This window comes from Aphelocoma coerulescens, chromosome 1 (genome assembly GCF_041296385.1).
Source record: "Aphelocoma coerulescens isolate FSJ_1873_10779 chromosome 1, UR_Acoe_1.0, whole genome shotgun sequence".
NCBI classification, from domain to species: domain Eukaryota; kingdom Metazoa; phylum Chordata; class Aves; order Passeriformes; family Corvidae; genus Aphelocoma; species Aphelocoma coerulescens.
This window is the reverse complement of record NC_091013.1, coordinates 116,361,997-116,383,145: the sequence shown is the minus strand read 5'-3', so window position 1 is coordinate 116,383,145 and position 21,149 is coordinate 116,361,997. Positions and strand designations below refer to the sequence as shown.

The following is a 21,149-nucleotide window of genomic DNA, read 5'->3' as shown; positions in this document are numbered from 1 at the left end:
TTTCTTAATGACAAACTGGAAGGAGCACAAGCTATCAGTTTCTGATTGTAGCATTACAGTGAACTCTCTCCTTGGCAAGCTGTATAAACACAGACCTCAAATTATATTTTGCCTTTTTTTTTTTCCCCCTGAAATAATACAATCTTATATTATTTTGCCTTCGTTTTCCAGTATACAGTCTTTGTCCAGGTGAAGAGACAATTCAGTCTTGGATTGTGTTCAGGTTGTCACCAAAATAAACTCTGAAAAGTCACAGTTCTGCGCACTTCCATACAACTGCAAGTGCAGTTCCTGTATGATTTTTGAAGTACCTTTTCTGCTTAACAGTGTCTCTTCCAGTTCAAATTACTTGCAATTCAGTTACTTTTTTTTCCCTGATTCTACAAGAGACCTGAGAGTCCCTGATTATACAAGAGACATCCAAAGTCTTTGTAACGCTTTTGAAACAGCTATGGATTTTTGTAGTTCTACTTTTCTTGCCTATGTCCTAACCTTGGAGCAGAAGTTATCTGCACATTCACACCCAAGAATTGCCTACACAGTAGATATGTCTGTAACTGTCTTCTGCACAGTGTATGGGAGATCTTTCCATATGTATCCAGTGGCTCTTCCAGCCCATTTTACCTCCATCATTGGGTTCTTGGAATAAAATCTGTAATGACACCTAGGACTTGCAGTCCTCCCAAGGAGAGAAGTTGCTGGGACTTGCACTTCAGCAGTTACAGATCTTCCATCTCATGAAACCTGGTTCTTTGAGGTGATATTTCAGCTGTGGCACTGCAGAGGTGTTTCTGCCAAAGGAAAATTTGTAACAGGAAAGAGATGAAATAATAGGAACTTGAGGAGGTTGATAACAGGTTTTACTTTCTGGACATTCAGTAGTTATTGGAGACAGATACGAGTCTGTGTCAGCAATCTTCACTGCTTTGAAGGTGTGGTTCTTGGGCTGAAATTGGAAAGATTTTTCTTCTTTGTAATCAGAGTTATTTCCATGCATGTTCTCCTGCACAAGTACAGATCAAGAGTGAGGGAGCAGCAGATGAGCTGGGAGAGGGCAGTGTTAAAACACCCCAGGGCAGTGCTGGTGCCTGGGCCAACTTGCCATAAATGCTGCAGCTGCATCTGAATCCTGGTGTTACATCTGAAATAAGACAACTTAGTAAATGTTTTTACTATGCCTTTTTTACCTTGTTGTACCATGCTGTCATATTTCACTTGTTTTAATTAACTTCTCACTGAAATGAGTTTTCCAAATCCTAATGAGCACTCCCCGAATGACACTTTTTTTTTTCCCAAGTGACAGATGTAACATTTGGTCCAAAAAAGCCCCCTCATAGATAAAAAGATAAAAAGCTATTTTTTATATAAAAATTAAGCTACTCTAAGTCTCAGGGAATAATTAAAAATCTAGTTGACCTATGAATATTTATAAAAGTGTTAATTAAGGGATGTGTGAGTGAATCCACCTTGCTGTGCCATGCGGTCATTAACCCTAGCAACTCCCAGATGTTCATTGTGTCAGTGTTTAGGACAAGCCACAATTCCACTGTATTTTACCCATTTGAGGAGGGCTTCCCAAGGTGGTGTTGAAACCTCTGTATTACCAAAGGGTGTAGGACAGGCTCAAATGTGCTCCCACAAGGCAAAGTGTTTGTGGCTTTAGTGTTTTCACCAGTGTAGCTGTAGGGGGGATGCTATGAACCCAACCATTCCTTGAAGAAACAAAGTGTTTTTCAAACTTGTATTTCTCAGTTATCCTGTTTATTGGACTTAATTAAGGAACTTTGCATCTTTTTAAAAATGCCCAATTAGTGATAAATGAGTGTAATAAGGGAGAGGCTTACTGTGTCTGTTCTGTAATATTAATTAAAAAGAAAAAATCTGAGATTTTGTGCGTTATTTTTCTGAAATTGCCCTATTTATAACTTTTAAGCATCTTAGTGAATTAGGATGCTTTTCTGCAATGTAGCCCTTAATTTGTGTGGGCTGAAGAATTGGCTTCAGATGTGCAAGAGCATTCTGCTCCTCTTGATGTGTGTCCCACTCTTCTGCCAAAGAACACATGGTGGGATATTTGCAAGGGAAGAATGGGCAGAAGAAAAGGAGAATGGGGGAAGGAAGAGTTCTCAAAAATGAGCACTGACTTTTTTTTTTCAGTGCCAAGGCACAACATTGATTGTGTTATTTTTTGTTTTAGTCTGATCTTGGAATACACCTGTGACACATTATCTGAAAGGTGACAGCTATTCTGTGCTATTGAATAAAAGCTAGTAACATATATATGTGTCTTCCCCATTGCACTACAATTCTGAATTAAAAGGAACTAATATTAGAATATAGCATATAGCATTTTTCCCTCTTTTTTTTCCCTTTTTTTTTTTTAGAGTTCACATAACATCATTTTAAGAAAAGTTTTAACTGTAAAAGTATGCAGAACCTCTTAGTGGCAATCTAAGCCTCAGGCTGCATGGAAATAATGGAAGTCAGAGCTGAAAAAAGCCCTTTTAGTTACATCACCTTGCCTATCGGCAGTGGAAAGCCTTGCTGCTTTCTGTGTCTGCAAAACCTGGATTTAAAAGAGCTTAAATGGCACATGGCTGACTTCTGAGATGCCAGCATAAAAAACCTGCATTAAATGTCACCTCTCAAGATGTAGGAATTTGGCTCCAGTGTGATGCCAGCTGTGCTGGCTCTAAATGAGTCGCTGCCCAGCTGCTGCAGGTCAGGGTAGAGCAGCTGCCTCCCTGCCAGGTGCTCAACAGGTCCTGGAGGGTTGGATGAGCTGCATCCAGAAACACCTGCAGGTACCTGCAGCTTTCACAGAGCAGCTGGCCAGGGCTAATGAAGGAACGGCATTAATTAAGCAGACTCCTTCCTGTTTTGTGCTTTATGGGGTGGCCAACAAGTGATGGACATACCTGGGAATCGACAAGGTTGAGGTGTGGGGTGTCCTGGTCTGGGGTGTTTCCCGTCTCCTCCTTTTCCAAGTCTCTCCAAGGCTTTCCAGCAGGAAGATGAGGAGGTGCAGCTTCCCTTGGCAGGGCTGGCTGGAGGGGGGAGTGCTGCTTGCTGAGGTAAGGACAAGGTGGGAGCCCTCTGGATGAGGGGGAGCAGAAAAAGCAGATCTGTGTTTTGTGTGTCCTCATGTTAAAGACCAGACCAAAAAATCCCTCCAGTCAAGTAGCAAATACAATTTAGTTCTTTCCAATCTTTTCCTGAAACAACATATTTCTCAATTTTTGGCATTTTTTTCCCTTCACACTGGGCATTCCATCACTTGTGCCAAAAACCTGCGTATCACACAACTTACATTGAGGAGGCTTATTTAAATTAAAGTTGTTTTATTAAACTACCTTTCCTTCAGTATTTACTGAGAGTGTTCCCTACTGTTACAAGATAAATTGGAAGCAATAAAGACTTGCTTTGTCAAAGGAGAAAGATCTACTAGTACTTAAATTTCATTAGGTTTTATTAAAATTTAAGTGTGGCTGGGTCTGTTTTGGTGACTTACCTACATATTGGAAACCTGGGATTCTGCCCAGACTGATAAAAAATATTGAAGTTCATAATCAGCTGTTTTCCCTTAAAGGGCATAAGCAATTTAAAAGGATTTAAACTGATGTTTAAATGTCAGACTAATTATCCCACTGTGGTCATGCTTCCTGAGGAGAATGAATCTCTGCAAGGCAAAACCCAAAGGTTTTATTTCCATAGTAATAGTTTTTTTTCCCTAAAACTTATAATGCGATAAGCATTATTTTTCGAGTTAACAGATATTCTAATAGCAGTTCTTTAAAAAAAGAGAAGTTTCAAGTATATCTTTGGCAGTAACCACCTGGGGCTATTTCTTCTCCTGTTTAAATTTTAAGCTTTTAAGTGTACTAGGGCTTCATCTTTTTCAAGTTATACTTTTGAAACAGGGTGGGTACAGTGTGAAAATTAATTTCAAAATAATTATCTTTTTTAGCTAAAACCCCCTTAAAAAAAAAAAAAAAAGACAAAATTAAAAGAAAATTCCCTGAGAATTCCTACGTTTTGCTTTTTGCATTTCAGAAAAAAGGATACTTCTGAGTACAAACACTGGGATGTTAAGCTTATCTCCAATGAGAGCAATTGAAAGTGGTTTCAGGAAAGGCACATAATGATGATCTGGTAGAGAATAAACATCTCAAACTGAGAGGAAGAGATAAACAAAAGGCAAATTAGTAGCTAATAACACCTAGTGCTGGCCAAATACTTTGTGGTTTTAAATGTGTGGGTGTTTGTTCTGTCATTAGCATCACAGCTAAACGCATTTTAACAAAATTGCCTTCTTGGGGATATTTCTGTCTTTATTTTAAAGGTGGTGTTGGAAGAACAGATGACTGCATGGTAAACTAGGCCAGGATTTTTATGTAGTAATAATATTAGAAAACTAATAATCAGGTAAAAATATAATGAGCTGTGTGCTACTTTTTAAGATGAGCCTCATTTTTAGTTGTATCAGTATGGGGCTTTTCAGGGGGACTCTGGTTGCTGACTTCTCGTGTTAATGGAGAGGAATTATTCCAGTGAATTGAAGGCAAAAGTCAACAGGTATAATCTTTAATTCAGAATAATCATTGTTAATATTGAGATGCTTATTTTTAGAACACCACCAATACAGCCTTCTTGTTTGCCAAAATGACAGGTTCATTTCTGAGAAGGTTTCTTAAAATAAACATTATTCTATTAACACTAACTTTAGGACTCTCAGCTGAAGGCACATTTCTAAAGTAATAGAGGTTTTTTAAAGCATTAATGCTGAGATTGAGAATAGGAGCATTAAACTTGTTTCTGCAAAAGGCTGTGCTTATATTGCAGTCAATATAATGGGAATAGGTTATGATACTTGAAAATTACAGTCTTCCCACATCAGTGTCCTTTATGTTGGTTTATGATCAGGCTTTGTTCAGCTTCATTGTTCAGGAGTTGTCATTAAGGAATCCAAAACTAGGGTTGTGCCTATGAGAAACAAAATCTATTTTCTCCTTAGAATTAAGCTATTAATGTTAAAGGTGTGAGTTGTCTGAATTGTCATTTACACTTATTAATAAAATAGTGTTTACTAATTAATGCATTTAATGATCCCAGGCAGTTTAAAAGCTCAATTATTAAAATTATCTCTAAAATTAAGTGAATATCTAAAAGGTGGTTTTGACTTGCTTAAATTTAGCCAGAGAGCTGGGTGTTATTCCTCTAGATTAGATCAATTCTGATGGCCAGCCTGGTGTTACTAATTTTTTTTAAAATGTGCAGGTTTTTTATGCAGAGGATAGTGAATTTTATCTAAACTCTAAATTTAGTATATCTTTGACTGTCATTATTATTGATTTTTTGGTGTGTTTGGAGGTTTTTTAATCTGCTTTTGACATAAGCAGCACCCCAGATGGGTAGAATGAGGGAGAGCCCCCATTTCCAGCATTTCTCACACCTTGGTAATAACATGGGCTTCTTTGGCTGCAACCTGAGCTGCACCTCGATTTAATAAACAGAGAAACAAACCCCCCACAATAACTAAATTATTGACATGAACAAAGTCCCTGCCAGCCACAGGAGCCCCACAGCTCATTTCCAGCCTGGTTTTGTAGCCCTGCTTTCCAGTTGCCCCTCACAGGGGTGTCCATGGTGGAAGAGGCTGATGGAGGTGCAGGTCCCTCAGTCAATTGCTGGAGAGGGTTAAGGACTTTGGAGGTATCTTTGCCAGTATTTCCACTATTTTTTCTGTTTTAAAAAGTAAAGAAATCCTTCCCCAGTGAAATTCTTTGAAACGGAGAGCTCAGGGTGACACTGGACTGCACCCGGTGCTCAATTCGTGTCACTTGGTGGCTTCTGAGTACGGTGGCAGCAGCTGGAATTGGTGAACTTTAAGCTCCTGCACTCTTAAATCAAGAACCTGAGCTGTTTCTTATTGTCTCCCTGGAGTAATAAAGCGGCTTTAAAATTCTGTGGGCTTTTTGTCCCTGAAGAATGCATTTTCAGTAGTGAAAAAGTTCCAAGTTATAGTCCATCTGGGTAGCTAATGTTCTCTTAGTTATGAATACAAAAGCCACATAGAACTTGCGTAAGTTGTACAAAACTTTTTTTTTTCTTTTGAAGCCTAGCATTTTATTTTAAAGGGTAGGATGTTTTTTTCATTCAACAGAAAGGTGTTTTCAGGAATATACCCATTTTTATTAATGAGCTTTGCAAAAGATTCATCTCTCAGTGGCAATTATACTAGACTAACATTTTATTTGTTATTTATCAGATGAAATTCTTAAAATATTAAAACTTTCCCCCTGAGTATCCCTGCTTAATGTTCTAGCTGTGAGGGGGAGGAAGTAGTTTAGGAGTCATTAAAAATTTCAAAATACCTTGTTTTATTCACATAACTAAATATTTTAAATTTAAAGTAAGAAACAGACCCTTGGGCAGAAATCAGCAGCCATCCCTTCATGTGTAGATGAAAAATCAGTCTTTCCTACCTTTTTGCTTCTCTAAGTCAGAAAAGTCTTCCAAAAATTTCTCAACCATAACATATTTACTCAGTGGTTCACAAAGTATTGGAAAGAAAGAAAAAGATTAATAATGTGGCAATTAAGATAAAAATTTAGCTATTGCTGCTTCTACAAGTAAGGAAATGGTAAGAGTGATGCAGTCAAAGTTTAGCTCTGCATCTGCTTTAGTTTGTTCCCGAGGATTTTAATGCCCTCTGGTTTTCCTTAGCTATTATTTTTAATGTTTAGGTGATCTGCTTAAAAATTGTTTAATTACATGCCTCTGCAGATTCTCCTGGGTACAGTTTGTCTGATATTCAATATGAATGCGTGCATTGGGATGGCAGTAACTTTATAACTTTCCTCACTCGGTTCTTCTATGGCTGAGGTGAGGGTTTGTCTCTGGAAAGAAAATAGCAAACTGATTGATGAGGAGACCCGAAATTCGAAATCTGGAAGGCAGGGAACAGATTGCAAATCAAACAGCATTTTCTCTGACAGTGAAAAAGAGTAACAGAAGGATTTTCAGTTGGAGAAAATCATATGAGTAATGTAAGCAGGATCAGAAATCGCCTGCTATTTAAAACAGGAAGAAAATTGCAAGTGCAGTTGGCAGAGCCCTCCCTGGCAGCATCATTTCAGAGAGAAGGCCTGAAGAGGCAGACAGATAATGGGGGGGGGGGGTATGTGTGTGTATAGATATATAGATATAGATATATAATGATATATCAGCTACAAAACAGACCACTGGTTTCGGGTTTCTTTTGCTCTGCATCTCTACTTTTAAAATTCAGAAAACCTTTGTCATTAAAATCTAATTCAGTAATATTCAGCAAATGGGGTAGCATTCCCCATATAAATAATTTGTTCATTGACAAAAGGTTTAGCTTTGAAGTGCTTGAAATGGAACCTCAGGTAGAATTTCTTTAAGTAAGCTTCGATCCCTGGTAGGTCACAAGAAATGAAGAGTGATGGAGATGTGCTTTTCCAGTGTTTTTTGAATCCCAAGTAGGGTACTCAGGAGAGCCATATCCTAAAAGCTTGCTGTGAGTGGTGTTGTTTTGGGAGTTTTTCAGCATGGTCATAAGTACAAATATTTTCCTGGTCTTTCTCTGTTTCTTCTTGGCTAAGAGGGCTGGTTCATTTCCAGCAGCTGTATGACAGTGTGGAATCCCAGCTGTTCCACAGTCACATGGCTGCATGGAAAAGTGGAAAATGGGAGAAAGGAGCTCTAGAGAAAAATTGTAACTGAACACTGAGGGGGAAATAACACCACAAGTTAACTGCCCGTAAAAGTTATATTTTAAATATTATGTCAGTGATTTGTTTAAGCATGTATGTGAAATTCTAAACATGCACACATAGCTAAAAGCAATAATATTCAGAACAATAAAGGAAAAAATAAATTGTGGGTTTTTTCTCTGATGTTGAATTTCAGCCCTGAGAGGATTTTACTGTTGAAATTATGAATTATTGGTGTGTTATAAAATAAATGTGAGGCATAATTTGACATGTAGCTCCTGAAGGAACTGGATGATCTTGGATTATTGACATATTTTAATGTTCCCAAGCAGAACATTATCTCATGGTATTGACCAACTAATTTTTCTGGATTTGGCTTTTCCTGTTTGTTTTAGGGGTAGCTCTGATTGCACACAATTTGGCTTCCATATCCTAAAGAGAATGTAGATTGATACAAATGGCCCTTCTCGTTCAGTGTTTCCCCCAAAGAGGGAGAGATCCTTTTACTTCTCCCACAAAAGCAGTTTACAGAGCCTCTTTGTCTGCAATGTTGAGGACCAGTCTCTTCACATCATTGTTGCTGGTGTCTGTCAGATGTTAAGACTCTTGAAAAATCAACCTAACAATGCAGAAGCCTGACATCCAAGAGCTGCTTTCTAAAGGTGTGCCAAATTTTATTTTAAATCTGAATTTGTCTATTTAATTTATGTAAGGCTATGTAAATAAAATATTTTATAAATAGAAATCTAAAAGTACTTCCGTATATAGCAAATCTGAATTGATTTCTTTTCCTGCTGTGCATGAAGCACCCACCTTAACTAAGTTTAGGTTCTTAACTTCTTTTTATGCTAAATGCAGGTACTTTCTTACAGTATATTTACACCACACCAAGCTCCTGTAACACTTTCTGAATATACAGATGGATGGCAATGAACAAATTCTATAAGGACTAAATATAAAGTGAATAAAAATAAAAATATTTTTGTAGAGGATGAGAACATCAGTGTACTTTTAAAAAGTTTGGGGTTTTTTCTATTAGTGGCAATTTCCGTTTTCATTTAGGATATTATTGGCAAAAGGAACAGGTCAGGGTATGCAGGTTCTTATGTTACATAGTAAGAGGACTTACTTCATGCAAAAATTATAATACATTGTGTCTTCATGTATGAATATGTGTTTTGTGTTATGCCAGGATACTCAGTCCTGGTTTTGGTGTCAGGACAAATTCATTTTAGGTAGTTTTTGATCCTGCAGTGTGATTGTGTGTGTATAGACATAATTGGAACAGGGATCTTTGGAAATCAGGGCACCTCCTGTCTAGCTGATTCAGTCAGGCCAGTGAGTGGTTTGGGGTTGGTTTGTTGTTTTTTGGGGTTTTTTTTTGGTTTTTTTTTAATTTGTTTTGGTTTTTTTATACAAAGTAGGTGCAATTAGTGGACTTCAGAATCACTCCTGAGTAATAGCAGCAATATATTCTAAGGGAAGTGTGCAAGTGAGCATAGTGTCAGGTTGTTTTTCTTCTGTAGTTGCTAAACAACTGCATCAGATTAGAAAAAACCAACTCTGCAGTAGCAGCCTGTGGTATTTTCAGGTGGCCCTTTGCTGTCTGATGAAGAAAATGTTTCCTCTTTCCATGCTCAACATTTAAAAGGTGAACACTGAAGGACAGTGAAATAATTGCCAAGGGAAGAATGCAAACCTTTTTGAGATAATAAGCTTTTTAAAATTAATTAATTTCATTGCTGCACTTGTATGCTTATGGCTAGTGAACCATCAAAAGTGCTTTCACACTTCTGGTAGGCTTTATAGCAGTTGCTGTCACTGGTGTTAGGAATTAGCTAAAATATTGGAATCTATTGCACAGAATAGAATCTATATTGGAATCTATTGCACAGCTTTCCTTCAGTCTCAGACCAATTGCTGCAGTCCATCAGCAGTTTGAAATATCCCTTTAACCATTTTGTTTATATCTAGTGAATATGTATTTATATAACAAATAAGTAATGTATGATCTTGCTTATGGTGAATAAAAACCAGTAGTTGGTGTTTTATGCCAGTGGGCCTGGATGAGGGTTTTCCAAGCAGTCACTTTCTGCTGCCTTCCCCTGTTCCGTCCTGTCCAGGATGGTTATTTTCAAAACCTTTGCAATTCATACCAGGAACATATCCTGGGGTCTGGCTTTGGTGGAGAGCACCAACTGCATTTTGGGTTTGTCCAGACACAGCAGCCAAGGGGAGGGCAATGATCAGCACCAATGGGGGCCGGTAGGAGTGGGTTTGGCAGGGATTACAGAAGGATGAAGTTAAAAAATGGACAGAAAGCATGTTGAAGCTAATAAGAAGTGATCTGAGGGAAGAAAATAAGTAGGAAGTTTTGCTTTGGGAGCATGAAGCCTCTGAGCACTCAAGTCTGCAAGGAGAAGGAAGTTCAAGGATAAGGGCGAATGGAGAACTTTGGGGAAGAAAACCTTTACGAAATGCACACTTAGGGGTACTGGAGAAATTCCAGGGAACTCAGTGGCAGAAAATGCTGTAGAATTTCAGCTGTGAGGTGAGGGACTGGAGGGTTGGTGGGGACAGCACAAGCTTGGCGTGTCTGACTTGGTTTTGAGGCAAGAACTCAGACAATACCATCAATAACAGACCCTGGCACCCCTTCAAAAACAAGCCAAAAAAACCCAACATAAATACCGTAGCCTTACCAAATGTGCCCTTCTTTTGACACAAGGCTGCTGTGGGGTTGTTTTGCTTTTAGGGCAATTCCAGCTATGTGGAGGTGCAAGAACAGGAGGTGGTGCTGCTGCAGAATGATTGTGCAGATAAAGCTGAAACTTGTCTCATTCAGCGAAGTTGCCTTTGTAGCAGCACCTGTGGAGGAGAGGAGGGCAGGCAATTTGGGTTTCCTCGTTGATGCTTGTCAGGTTCTAACCACAAAATCAGCTCTTGTTTCCCTTCTGCTTCCTTTTTAGGTTCTTATATAAATCTTTACTCTCTTCAGTTCCTTTTGTGTAGTAAAATTCCTCACAAAGATGAGTCTTCCATGGGCTGTTCCAGGCTTCACTAATGGAAGCTTCACCCACACAATTGGCTATGTAGGTCTTGTCAAGTAGTTTTTTTGGGGTTTTGGGGGTTTTTTTTGTGGTTTTTGTTTGTTTGTTTGTTTGGGGTTTTTTTTACATCCTTACTATAGTTTTCTTCACACCAGGTTCATCCCTTCCTTTCTCTACACAGGCACCTTTTATCTCTCCTTTTGAAGATGTTCTTCACTCTTTCCTGTTTCACACAACCACAGTCAGTGCCTTTCAACTTGATTTGCTCTCTTATTCAGTTATCAGTTTTTCTGTTGCCATACAGCACTAAAAAATTCTATTTCCCTGTGCTTTCCCTGTTCCCAAAATAAATTTTCTGTATCTACTCCTATTTTATTACTGATTTTGCAATAACCATTATAAGATTAGTAAGCAGCTACATTTCTGGCCACAAAAGGATAAAACTCAAACTTTCTGAATTTAAATAATGAAAATGGAATTTGTTTTCCTTTATGCTTTACAGTTTGTCTAAACATGAAGATTTTTATTGGTTCTAATGGGGTGACATCTTTCTAGTCCCTGAAGCAGAAACCTAAACCTGACATACTGGGGTAATTTAATGTGCCCTGTACTGGTCCAAAAGCTCTCTAAGAATGGAGATTTTATATCTTCATCTTTACAAGCCACTACAATGTGGCTTTCTAAAACAATAATGAATAATAACAAAATCCTACATTTTTATTTGCAATAAATATTCAAAGGACTCATGGGTGTTTTTCATCCCTGCTTCATTACATTGTCAAAATAGCAGCATATGTTTTTTTTACAGCCTACAAAGCAACACTTCAAAGCGTCAAGATGTTATTTTTCAAGATGCAGAAAATAAACCCCTCAAGTTGCCATTGACTAAATAACTTGAATCACAAAAATAGTGACAGCCTACACTGATAGGCAATTGTAACTTGCCATTTGTATTTATACATTTATGAACAGAAAGCAAGATTCAGTTTTGATATTTGGGCAGAACTTTTTGCAGCCTTGATTTAAAAATAAAAGAAAAAAGTTGTTCTGTTTATACTTCAATGATAAGTAAAAAAAAAATTTCATTTTTATCAGTTGTAGTACCTGAAGCCAACTGACTGAAGCATTTGTCATTTTTGGATGCTGAGCTCTGTAAACTGCATTGAATCAAGTGCAAACCTAGAAGTGAAAATGAATTAAGCTGACAGGTCCATATTTGAATGGACATTTTATATTACTCAGTTTATCAGGATACAGAAATAAAATTACTTTAAGCTGAAGAATAAAATAAACAGCCTTCATGAGATCTACTTATACTACTTTGATTAGGACAAGAAGCTGGATCCACTGGGTCAGTACAACCTAAACCTACTTTAATGCACTTTATTTCATTGCCTTTATTTTCTCAATTTTACTGCATTTTCTGCTACATTAACACTTAGCTGTAAAACAATGTTCCTGCCCCTCAGCATGCTTTTCATAAAACAGTGTTGACTAATAAATGCTAATTCCAGATAATGATTTAGTCCTGATTCTAGACAGTGTCATTAACTGAATAATCATCATCTTCTGCAGAATCAGTTCATCCTTGAATTGCTCTGGCAATTAATTATGTTTAAAAGTAATTATGAAAAGGAAGTAACTTTTTTGAGTCTATCTAGTAGAATACATTCTGACTTTTTCTGAAGTTTTGCCTGAATAGTTGATGACGTGACTCCCAACTGTCCCTCTTTATTTTTATTAGTTTTTGTACCAGCTTAATTCCAGTTATGTTTTATGAAGCATAAAACCTAAATATGAATGTAAAAAAACTTGTAAAGATAGGTGATGTAGATTTTCTTTTAGGATGACAAAGATAAAAGCATACAACTAGATCATGAAGTTGATTCTGATAATCATTTAGATCCAGGTCTTTACTTAGCATAAAGCAGACTTCCTCCTAAGTACACGAGACTCATCCAGTTCTTTACTTCTCCATTTTTGTCCCTGATAATTTAACTTTGCTAGCACACATTCACTCATCTTGGTAAGAATTTCATAATCAATTACAACATTACAACTGACAGTTTAGTAGAATGAAGTTTGAACATTTCTTGCCAATGACTGCGCCGGTGTTTGAATCCAAAATTGAATTAATGAATAAAAACATGGCAATAGGAAACCCTCTGTGTCTGTTCGCTGCTCAACACTTTGATTCCCTTGGAGGTTGATTGCTACCTCACTAAAATAGACATGGGGGTTTTTTTCTCAGACTATTCTGCGCCATGAGATGAAGTTTAGCAAATGACATTCAGCCTGCATTTTCTTTTGTCATTTCCCACAAAGGAAACTCCCTACAGTCAGGCATCTGTAGATGGCTGACACAAGAATGGGAGCTTTTCTTGCGCAGTGAATGTGGCCCAGCAAGTGCAGCACCCACTGCTTTGGGGTTTCCCACAGCACTTTCTGTCATTTCTGCCTTTCTCTGCCCTGGTGTTCAAATCTCTGCACTCTGCTATGCTCAGCTGTGCATCCAACTTCAGCTCTCTTTGGAAGACTGGTTGAGTTCAGTCTTGTAAAGGTTGTTTAGACTTCTGCTTAGTATAAAAGCACAACTGTTTCACCATGCCTAAGCACATCTCTGAAAATTGTCTATTTTTGGATTGTACCATCTAGGAGACAAAGGTTTAAGTCATTTCAGATGAAGGAATATGTCTTAGTGAGTGAAGATTTGATAACAATGGATTAATCAGCTTGTTGTATAATGGCTGCTTTCTCTTGCTTTTTTTTTTTCTTACTTATTTGAAGATTTGATGCATCTTCTTTGGATTCCTGTCTATTTACCAGCCTCCCACACTGTGATGCCTGAACAAAAGGAAGGGCAGAACAGTTTATGCAGTTTGAAATTATACTGGTGCTCAAGGCAGCTTTGTTTTGAATTAACACTGGTTTATCTGAACACCCTTCCTCAGGAACTTCATTGTACTGAAACAGAAAGGGAGCCCTAAAATCATTGGAAATGAGAAAATGTCAACTGCTTGTGAGCTTTTTCCCTGCTCTGGTTGCACAACCCTCAACCAAAATAAACTAAGAACAAACAAGAAAGTTCCCATATTCTTCTTGAGTACTTTTAAGCAATGACTGTTGTCCATGAGTTGAAAGAAACTCTTAAGATAATTTTGTTATAGTGAAAGGCAACAGGAAACAATGTGGAATTACATTTATGGGTAAACGGGTACCTTCTGGGCTATTACATCTGAATATTGAACAGATGCACCACAGTGTAACACTGCAGTAAATGTTCCATTGGTTCTAGGTAACAGCTTTTAAAAATATTCCAAATGGAATGTGGAAGTTTTCTAAAGGAAAATTTCCTTTAGAAATTTCCTTAATTATGGGGTATTTCCTTAATTATTATGTTAAGTGTGAAATCAACTATCCCATGTATGAGCTGAGCTACAGTATAATGCAACTGCCAAAGAGAACATTTACATAATAAATAAGAGTTTTACATAATAAAAGAGGAAATATGTTCTAAACTTGAGCAATGGGCTAGGAGTGATATATTCTTAAAAAAACATATATAGCGGACTTTTTGAAATCCATTCACCTGTTGTATAGAAAACCCACCTGTTTGAGTTGTTCCAAGCTGCTAAATTCAGACATTTTAGTCAGGACTCTTTATGGCTTTGATCAATATTATGAGACTGACATTCAGAGATATTAATATATTAAAGTTTAGTCTGTAACATCTGCATTATAGTATTATTAGAATAACATCAGCAATTCTATACTCTTGCTTACATTCTTTTTCTCAGAGATTTTCTTTCAGGTGTGTCAATTTCCATCAGCCTAAAATGTGCGGTGTCGTTTGAATTTGGCCATATTTTAAAATAAAAACCCTCGCAGTCAAAAATGAAATAAGTAAAAATCACAAACCTCATTTATAACCTGCAGAATGAGAATAACTTTTTGATTAAAGTTAGATCATCTTGTAGTCAGGTTGTAAAACATTTTACTGCTTTCTGTAATTTATGTGACTGAATCATTCCACATTAGTAGCAGCATACTTGTTTTGTGCTGAAGATTCCTGAGAGTTTTTTTAGTGCTTTAATGCTGTTCATGTTAAGCAGATTATATCCATTACATCCATCACTCCTTTTCTGGTTACATAGCAAGGATTCAACTTCACTTTTTACGTGCAAGTAATAAATTAAGTGACTGCTGAGTGTTCAGAGTTCCTCTTTGCTCCTACTGAAGTAAATGTGTGATACCTGCATGTCATTTTTTTTCTGTTGTGATGGGTTTGCAAACTGGAATTCAGCTAAAATATAATAAACATGTCCATCTGCATTTTAAAGGCTGTTACTAAATGAAATTATTATGAAAGAAAAATCAGGAGCAATCCTGATTTCTGGCATACTCTTTGAGGCTGTTGTGCATAGCATATGGAATGTGAAGAAAGCTGTGTATTTATTACTGTGAGGACTGATGGCAAAAGGGTTCCTCTTTAGAAGCCAAAATGTGTTTTGATGATTTACAACCTTCTTAACTTGATTTAAGAGACTCTTTTCCTGTGCTATCAAGAAGTAATTACAGTTGATAAATCCCTGTGTGATCACTGTGTTTTATGAAGAGGTTATTGCTCCTGAGTGCAGAGGTCAGTGGCACATTTCACCACATGTGAAGGATCCATTTAGACCTCAGGGATTCTCAGAAGAGGTGAAAGTTTCTTGTCTTTCCCCAGACTCTTAACAGGTGCTCCCTTCCTGTGATGTTCAACCAACAGCTTCAGGGATGCTCCCCAGGTGCCTAAACCACATCTTCTAAAGAGTCTCCTAAAATTCACAGTCATTTTCTGAAAATCTAGAGTTGTGTGTCTGCTTGCAGTAAGTTCAGTGCCTGCCCCCCAGGTAGATAAAAAGGTTTTTAGAAACCTTTAAAAAATAGTCAGATGGAACAAAGAATAACTTTAATCAATGAGGCCTTCTTCCAACTGAAGCAGAAACTGTGAAAATCAATACTGAGAATTTTAAGAGAAAGGGGGGAAGAATTATTTATCCAGTAAATGCTACAATTAGGTTTTTTGCAGACTACAAGTGACTAATGAAAAGATGTCATTAAATAAATACCTAATACTTGAGAGGGTCTGTTAAGGAAAAAACCATGTTTGCAGGAACAAACTTAAGCTTTAAATTTCTTCCATTTTTTCTCATGGATCACTGTTTTGGCTATTATGGACATGTACTTGTGATAGTTGCTAGCACTTTTTTTTTTTTGTGAGAAACTAAATCTTTATTACACATTCATTTATTTTAAAACCATTATAGTGAAAAACTGTCTTTATCCATAATAACACTACTTACTTGATTTTTATATTACAGTGCATGTCTTTTGTTAGTAGCTGGGTCACAACATTTCACTTAATAGGAAAATAGGAGTTGCCCTCCTGACTCAGACAATTTCCAGCCACTCCAGCCTCCTTTTTTTGATAAAGCCAATACCAAACACTTCAGAGGGAAGTTGAAGCTCTCCACAGATCATCAGCCAGAGAGCAGCTGCTGTCTGGATATCTAATAAGTAAATTGTTGTGAGCTTTGTGAACATGAAATTATATATCTCAACATTTCTCTTACCAATTATTCTGAAAATTCTTCATATAAAGATGTTATTATTTTTAAATTGTGACTAATATACTTACTTTGGCTCTTACAGCAGCAAGCATCATCTACGTGCTACATGATGTTTGGAAAAAATGCATCTCACCTTTTATATTCACTTCATGTCCAGTATCCACTGACTGTGACTGGGTTATAAAATAGAAAGAAATTAAATCTCTAAGATCTCTCACCCCTTAGTGTTCCTTACCTCGTTAATTTTTATCATGTCTTTACTGTGGTCTTCTGCGTTGCCTTGAACACTGCACAAAATTTTGATGGAGGAAGTAGAGCAGTGCAGATCACTGTGGCATATATCAAATAGATTAAGGGTTGTCTAACCTGTGCAAGAAGCAGTTGTATTTGGGGAATCAAAGTTGAAGTCTTAGGAAGAACAGTTCTTGTCAGGAAAAGGATGCAAAGTAGAGTTTCCAAGCAGCTCAGTGACTTGTCATAAATGTTGGGCTGCAGTAAATAGGATATGTTTGAGCAACAGCCAGTACGGGGTCAGGTATCCTCTGGAAAGGACTGGAGGCTCTCCATAAATGTTTACAGAGGCTCTCAGGGAACAAAAAGTGACTCTGATGAGCTTACACTGGGACATTAATGAGGAATTCCTCATTATTGATTCCAGTTTAAGTCCAAATTCAGTACAGAACTTCACATCCATTTGTAATTCATCCAAGAGATAAAGCATTTGGTTTTTGCACTTTTGGCACATCTCACTGTATATTTTGATAAAGAACAGCAGTAAATCCCATTGTTATTTTATATATACACAAATGTATATTTTTCCCTTTCAGTGCACTATGGGCGTAAAAACTTCTACAGCAATGGTTAACTGTAAAAAGCCAAACACGGGTTAGCAGGTGGTTACATTTTGGAAGGTAACCAGTTACTTTGAATTAAAGATCCCATAGTATTCAGAATTTCAATTTTTAAATTAAAATAACTTCTGAAAATGTTACTGCTGGTTTTGCAATTTCACAGCACACATCATCATGAGATGTTATTTTCTGAAGTATGCAGAAAGAAAAATAGCAAATCTATACAAAGCAGGTGTTGGGATATGGATTTTATGCAATTTCTAGGGGGTGTAAAAATTGGGATGAGAGTAAAATTGTCAAAAGCACACCAGTCTAATTTTTAGAACTTGCTTTGATGTGCATATTTACTTTTCCAAAAATCTTCAGGAAGCAGTTATTGGGTAGCAAGATTTTTAGAGGTACAGACTGAAGCTTGACACAGTTTTCAGGAGCACCAGGAGGAGCTGAACTTTCTCTGAAACCCATAGGTTTTTATTTTCAGTACATGCTGCTGGTGCATTTTCCCTGCTCAGAATTTTCAAGGCTAATTATTACAGCAGCCTGTTCTTTCTTCCCATCTGTGTGTTTACCTCTGAGCAGCTGAAAGATCAGGACTGTGCCCGCACACTCCTGGGCTGATTATTTACAAAAAACCATGTATCTGTTACAAGGAGCAAATCCCATTATTGAGATAATTACAAGATGTTTACGAAACACTTTGGAGATGTTGTAGTTGAGAGGACAAGGTCATTTGGCTGAAGCCACCTGCAGAAAGGAGACTGAAGCTAGTTGCCCTGGAGCTCAGGGCTGGACATAATGGCCAGAACATTTTGTAGCAAGAGGCAGGTTACTGAAAAGTGTTTTTCCTCATAACATCCTTTTAGAATACACACACACAAATTAGGATTTGTCTGTTTAGTAAATGAGTGGGAATAAACATTGCATGAACCTGATCGTTTTTAATCAAGGCTTGAATAAGAGGAAAAGAAGTCTTCAGAAAATCTCTTCTGAACACATTTTTATTATCACCAGGCTTCTCTGCATTTTTGTAATCCACAGATTGTGATGGTAAAAATTGTATCAACACAGAGCCTATACTAGCATGAACTGTAAAGTAAGTTTCAGCCCTATGGATTTGGGGGGGGGGGGGGGGGGGGGGGGGACAGCAAAGGCCAAATGTAAATATATTTTCCTATTGCTTGGTTTTCTTCAGCATTTATTACATTAACTCCTGAAAACAGCAAAGCAAGTACAGGGCTTATTACAGCTGTAGTATCATCACAACTGATCTTTTAAATGAGTAAAAGTGAGAAAGTTGTTTTCTAAAAAATTAAGATACCTGTCTTAAGCATTCTATCGCATCCAAAACCTATACTAAACCCAAAACCTTCTACCTTCTACCTATACTAAACCCAAAACCTAAGTCTACATCTAACACCTTTTCATGTTCCCTGCTGCTTTTGTCTGGGTTGTCTAGCCAATGAGTTGTCTTAGGGGAATAAGCCAAAGCTAATATAAAATGAGTGGAAGGGCTCCCTTTGACTTCAGTAGGCTTGAGATCAGTACTGCGTTATAAACCTGGTCCTTACAGCCCTAGTGCACTAATTTTGGGAAAGTTTTATAGCTGGCTGGAGGAAGGTCTTACATTCACTGCACACATCTGATTGTGGAAATTCCTGCTGCTCCATGGGCTGTACCAGACATGGCTCGAGGGGACAGAGCTTCCCTGTAGAGCAGATATCCCTGTGGCTCACTGGCTTCTTTGGGTGTCTGGAGATGTTGCTGGATTTTTAAGCGGTTCAAACGGTCTGCACATCTTTTCCCATTCCTTTCTGAGCCTGTTTGGGAATGTGTTGGTGTGAATTTGTGTCTAATGCATTTATGAGTCTGGTTTTGCATATTGCATTACTGGATAATTGCAACTCTCATTTACAGTTTCATGGGGAGTGAATGTAGGGGGTACAGCAAATTTTCCCTCTTAATATGTACAGAGGAGACCAATAAACCCCTTGGATGTGCTGTTAGGTTTGTGTAACTAGAAATGTTATGTGTACAAAGTGTTCTGGACACTTAGGTTTATTACTTTGGCAGTCACAGTTTGCGTAATGATATTTCAGGGGATCTCTAAAATCAGTGAGAAACCTTCCATTTATGTTGGCTTTCCTTTTGATGAGGGTAACTTGTTAAAAGTATTTTTTTCTGGGTAGCTGTGGCATTTTATTTCATCTGAAAATGACAGAAAGTTTGGCTATATTTTATTCTAAAAATTTGAAATTGTTTTCTGCTTACTGAATCTGTAATCTTTAGGTATATGCATTTTTAATGCAATGCAGGATCCTACTAATGCATTAAGCATATTTATTATTGAATTTAAATTTACATGAATATATGGGAGAAAACTTTTATATGTAACAATAAAGATGTCTAGTTAATTGGAGTTTAATTTATATCAAAGGACCCTGTAAGGTTCATTATGTACACTTTCAGATATAGAGAAGGGAAACTTCGTCTCTGACAGATTATATTGCCGTTAATAGTCAGTTGTTCTTGTTGTAATCAAAAATAAAAGCAAGATAAATAATTTTTTTATTTATTTATCTTATTAAGTCATGTTTCACCAGACCATAGTGTTGTTGCTATTTTAAGTTTATTCCTCACTGATTTCCATGTATACCCTGGAGGAAGCTGATTCTAGGAGGAAAGCAAATTCAGGAGAGCAAAATGCTCATCTGGCTGTTCACATCATTGATGTCACCAATACCTGCTGTCCCCTCTGTCTCAGCTCCTCTCTGTCCTCCTTCCACCTCCCCTGGGAGTAATGGAGAGCAGTGGGGGTTGCCCCCCTCTGTTGGATATTCTGCTGAAATGAAAATAAGCAGCTCAGTGGTTTCCATCAGTTCACTGGAACTATAGGAGGGTTTGGATTTCGGAGTGGCATCCTAATGTTTGTGGATAAGGAGGTGTACATGTAGCTGTGCATTCCTTAGTCCCTTTCCACCTGCTCTGCTGACTTGATCCCTTCAGCATCTGCTGCCATCCTGCCCTTCTGACTGAGACCTTGCTGCAGGCCTTGGCTCTCTTCATTCCCAAACCCTGTCTCCGTGCAGGAGGTCCCAGTGCCCATCTTCCATCTCAGGTTGTGGGGTTTGGGTTCAGATCCCTCTTCTCACACTCCAGCAGCTCTCCTCTGTCCCCATCAGAGTTCCCTTCCTTATGTAAGTCCTCTGTGCCCTGCTTCTGCATTCCTCTTCCACAGGCTCCCAGCCACAGGCACATTTTCCAGAATTGTTATTCAGCCACATTCTCCTCCACTTTCCTGATTTGTTTTTTTGTCTTTGCCCTTTGAGCCCTCACTGTGCCCTCTCTACTTCAGCTGCACTTTGGATCTGAGTCCACCCAGCTCCACAAATATCCTTGGGGGGATTTTCTGACCCCTTATTTCAAATATTTGTCATAACTGTAGCCAGGTGCAGCTGGTACAAGGAGGATCCAGCTTCAGGGTTGTACCGCTGGCCTGGCTCATGTTGATCATTCCCTGGAGATGATACCTGTGGTGACTCGTGCACGGGAATTGTGTAGGTCAGAAAAATTCAAATTGCACTTCACAGTGCCCTTATTCCAGTCCAGCTGTGTGTCTGCCTAAAGCCATGGCCTGTCTCATCAGCCACATGCTCCTGTCCCAGCTTCCCAGCCACCTGGAGTGTAATTTGGCAACCACACAGCAAACGTGATCAGCTCTGCCATTTGCTGACACAAAATGTCAGCAAAAACCTTGGGAGTTTTTCTCTTAACTCCTCAGGCTGATCCAACTCGCTGTGTACTCATAATTGAATCTTACACAAGGGAGGTTGCTCCAAGTGGCCAAGTTGAGAGAGGAAAGGAAAGAAACAGAAGGACTTTGCCTTTGTGGCAGCATCT

The 21,149-nt window shown here is 38.0% G+C and overlaps 1 protein-coding gene across 8 annotated transcripts in view; it reads left to right on the top strand.

Annotated features, from left to right (window-relative positions):
• Positions 1-21,149, top strand: part of LOC138116373 (ephrin type-A receptor 6) — a 320,669-nt gene that overhangs the window by 68,562 nt on the left and 230,958 nt on the right. The window contains exon 1 of one of the 8 annotated variants that reach the window (XM_069025664.1): positions 2,936-3,074. The exons of the other annotated variants lie outside the window; for them this stretch is intronic. The gene's annotated coding sequence lies outside the window, so the exon portion shown is untranslated. Of the gene's footprint in view, positions 1-2,935; positions 3,075-21,149 lie in introns of those variants that run through there. 8 annotated transcript variants of the gene reach the window in all.